Below are 4,373 nucleotides of genomic sequence, written 5' to 3'. Positions count from 1 at the left end.
AATAAAACAATTTCAATTGAAGAATTAAGAATTAGAATGTAGTAAATGTAGTAAAGAATGTAAAGAATGTAGTAAACAAAATTTAACTATTTGAAACTTTTTTACATGTTACATACATCATGCATACATACATATAGTTCTTTAAATTTTTTTCTGCCCGATAATCTTTACATGTTCCCACTTTTAACTCTTAACTAAATCAACTCTATTGAAATTCTAAGCACATTTCAGCACTTATACTAACAACAACAACTAGCGCCAAGCGTGCCTGCAGCCCGTCTTATACACGCGTCAATGACTCTTATACAGTGTGGGCAACCACCGAATAGAGCGACATGCAAAAAGCCGGCAACAACAGCAAGCCCAGCTGTTCGGCGCTCAATTCGCCGCAGTTAACAGCGTCTGAGAGCCGACGTTCTCTGTGGCTCTGTTAAGTCGTGTGCTCAGAATAACAGCAGCATAGCATATGCTGCTATTAGTTGCCATCGAGTCTTCGCCGCGTGCAGATGTTATTTGGTGTGTCGCCGTCGACGTCGTCGTCTAGCCTAAGTTGTGTGAGCGTGTGAGTGCTAGTGCATGTGTATGTGAGTTTAGCGCTGCATTTTGTCGGCAGCAGCAGCAGCAGCAACTGCATTTAAATTATGCGTTAATTTAGCCGCTCTAAAACTGCGAACAGCGTCGCGTGTGTTGACAGCTGCCGCTGCGTGAATTTAACCAACCAACAGCGATAAATAAACAGAAAACAAACAAAAAAAAAACAAAAAGAAGAAACAGAAAAAGGAGAACAACAAACACACCTGCTGCCTGTCTTCGGCTTTTTTGTTCTGTTTTGTTTTGTCTTCTTTCGCCGGCTTCGATAAACTACCATCAGAACTTTTGTGCTTCTAAAAAAAAAGTAAGTGCATTGAGAGACGCCAATTCGTAGAGAGTTCAATGACTGCGGGGAGCTAGTTCTAATGAGCTCTTGCTGACCACCTGATAAGACAGCCAGGCGACAAAAACTCATTTACATATAATTATTATCGGCTCGTTTTCTTCTCTAATATATATATTTTTTTTTGACGACTGCCACTATGTTAATTTGAGAACACTATCAGCAACAGCAGCTGCTCTACACACACACACACACACACACAGAGTTTTGTTTGTGTTTGCGTAAACAAATTGAAAATTTGGTTGCGCGACGCTTTTCTCTGGACGCAGGCCCAACGTAAAAGTGTCGCAGTTCACAAATGAACTTGTCAATTGCTCAATCATTTGATATTGTTGTTGCTCACTCAATCGTCCACGGCAATACCCTGCAGCGAGCTGAGTTACAAAGGGGGGTTCGTTTTACGAAGTGTGTATGAAAAGTAATTAAATTTGAAGAAGTTTTTGAAAATTTAAAAATGGAAAAAAAATGGAAACAATGTAACTGAATAAAATTTGTGTAAGCTTTAGACTCTAGATGGATTTTCAGCAAAGTTTAGTAATTGAACTTTCGAAAATATAGCTTTACAGGGCATTTGTCTATTCGTGCCTGCTCTCTATTCCACAAATTTTTATTGGACGCCCTGCGGCGCCTGTGTGTAACCCGAGCGTCGTCATCTTTATCAGGCCTTGGCTGGCAACGTTGTCCGCTTCCGATATCAATTGCTGATAGCGGCTCATTGCAATGGCAATAGCAGACGTCAAATGCGAAGCTCTTATCAGGCACCAATATACAAAAAAAAAACGACAGCATAATACAACCTGGTGAATGCTTCTGGCATTGCATTCTGGAACTGTGGGCAGAGTCACTCGGCAAACAAATATCGAAAAAAAAAAAAATTGTACATGGAAAATGTAAAAACGGAAGCTCTCTTTATATAGAATTTCATATCTGATTAATGGGAAGCAGGAAGTGAGGAATTATTCAAAAATAATTGAATACTTGAAAGGAATTTTGCAATTATTCATATAAATAGGTAATACCTAAATATAGGCACTGATAAAGCGCTTAAAAATTAATTAGGTCTTAATGACTTTAAAGAAGTTAAATAAATAATTATAGGCTCAATACTTATTATATTTTTAAAGTCTTTGCAGTAATATATATAATATAATGATATATATAATATAATGATATATAATATAATGATATATAATATAATGAAATAATTAAATAATTATGGGTTCAGGCTCAATAATAAAATTAATAATTTAATTAAACTAATTGGAATAAAAACAAAGAAATGAAAATTTAAATTTAAATTTAAAAACTTTCTAGAAAACACAAATTTGTAAAGTCTTCAAATATTTTGTTCCTTATTAAGTAATCATGAGATCATTTCTCCATATATGACTTATGAATTGCTTATCTGTAAAAACCAGTTTTAAAATAACTAAACAAATTTGTTATGGCATATATTATAGCCATAGATAAACTATGCATTAAAAAACGATTTCTTATCGATACAAAAATATAAAAAATACAAATAAAGAAGTTAAATATTTCTATAGATGGATTATGAAGAGTTTAAGCACGATCAGATAGATAAATCATATAATGAACATCGTTATTTAAAGGGAATATATTAAGAGTCAAGCAACAGTTCAAAAAATTGTGTATTTTATATGAATAAAGAGCTATATTACATTTTTATAAAAAGTCCCCCTTAGAGTTATTTCTCAATTGATATAAACTCCGACTGTATTTGTTCTTATACGTAGTATTTCACTCTCTCTTTCCAAGTATGAGTCAAGAATCTGAAAGAGCTTTTAAAAAGTATTCCCCGCTCCATGTGTATTTTACTTGTGATTTCCGATATCTCTCTCCACACTCACAGTAATTCATATCAAGTACCAGTCAAGTTTGTCCAAGACCAAGACCTCATTCGCACTCCCCTTCATTGCACATGCATTTAATTACCTAGACACACACACACACACATTAAATTGCATATTGTGCTATTAATATTTATTTTGTACATCTTCTTCTTCTTTTTCTTTGTGAAAATACTTTCAATTTGTTTGGCCGGGCAAATGCTTGCACAATGCGCAGTCTTAGGGTCGTATGGGTAATATTATTGCGCATACGCCACATGGCGCCATAGCTGATAACTCGATTTTGGAATAGGTCGCCTATCAAAATGGGCATGTGTGTGTCTCTGTGTGTGTGTGTTCGCATTGAATTTCATTTCATTTCATTTTGTCATTGATTCAATTAATAACAGTGCAACGGCTATTTGCCATTTGCCATTTCACAATGGCATGAGTAATGGAAATTGTAATGGGCCAACGGCTCCAAAAAGCATTTCTCCGATAAGATTAAAACCAATATTAATGAATACTGCGTAAACAGCAAATACATTGAATCTTTTTCATGGCTGACTTGTTTCACATATTATAATTCCATTTGGAAAGTTTTCGCTTTTGCTGGCGTTTGCTTCGATCAAAAATAATTTCTGTGCGTATGGAGTTCATCAATCAGTGAATTGGTTGGGGATATAGATGAAAGGCATGTAAGAACTGCCTCGGAAATTGTGCTCAGTGGTTCGGCTAAGACTTTGGATTAAATGCTTGAATAGATTTGACCTAAGAATCAAAGGCTCGATGGCTTAACCTTAAGTAGAACTCCAATCGTTACTCTATGAAAACTTTATAAAATATTTTGCAGGAACTCTTGTCAAATGAATTAATTTAGATTAAACTTCAATTCATAAATATAAATACATATTGCTTCTTCTAGTCTCTGCTCCACTTCTTAGCCTTCATCCAAGTCTTCTTTTCCTTATATACATGTATGTTGTTCGAGAATATCTCGCTTGCCTTTCGCTTCAAGTTTTATGTGCTTTCTGCTGTCATGACTTTGCCTTTCGACTCTTGTTTTACCGTTTCGCACTTACACTTTCCATCGTTAAGGTTCAGCACCAAAACAAAACAAAATGTCACGGCTAGCGCAGTGTCGTCGCCGTGTCGTAGACGTAATTATGCAATCTACGCGTCGATTTCTACAAAGCGAGACAAAACTAGAAACTCAACGCAGGCACGACCCACGCGACAGACGAAACGTCATAGAACACCATTCGAGACTGTAATTTCCAGTGTTTTGGGCGTTTAATTATGGTTGCCACAACAATCATAATGGGGGCTCCCGAAAGGCCACGCTACGGAAGGGCGGCCGGAAGGGCGGCCGGAGGCGGGCGAGCGCAGGGTCTGCCGTGGCCAAATTTTCACGCACGTGCTGCGACCTGCCTGAAAAATATGAGCATTAGCAATGAAAATGCCAAATGTGTTTGGCATACGAATGCAAACGAAAGGCAGAGAGGGCTTGCACAGCTTACAAAATACCTGCACACGAAACTTGAGACTTTCTTTGATGAATACCAAAAGAATACCAAATAGAATGTACG

Source organism: Drosophila navojoa, chromosome 5 (assembly GCF_054131105.1).
Source record: "Drosophila navojoa isolate 15081-1374.11 chromosome 5, UAZ_NAV_1.0, whole genome shotgun sequence".
NCBI classification, from domain to species: Eukaryota; Metazoa; Arthropoda; class Insecta; order Diptera; family Drosophilidae; genus Drosophila; species Drosophila navojoa.
This window is presented reverse-complemented; position numbering follows the sequence as displayed.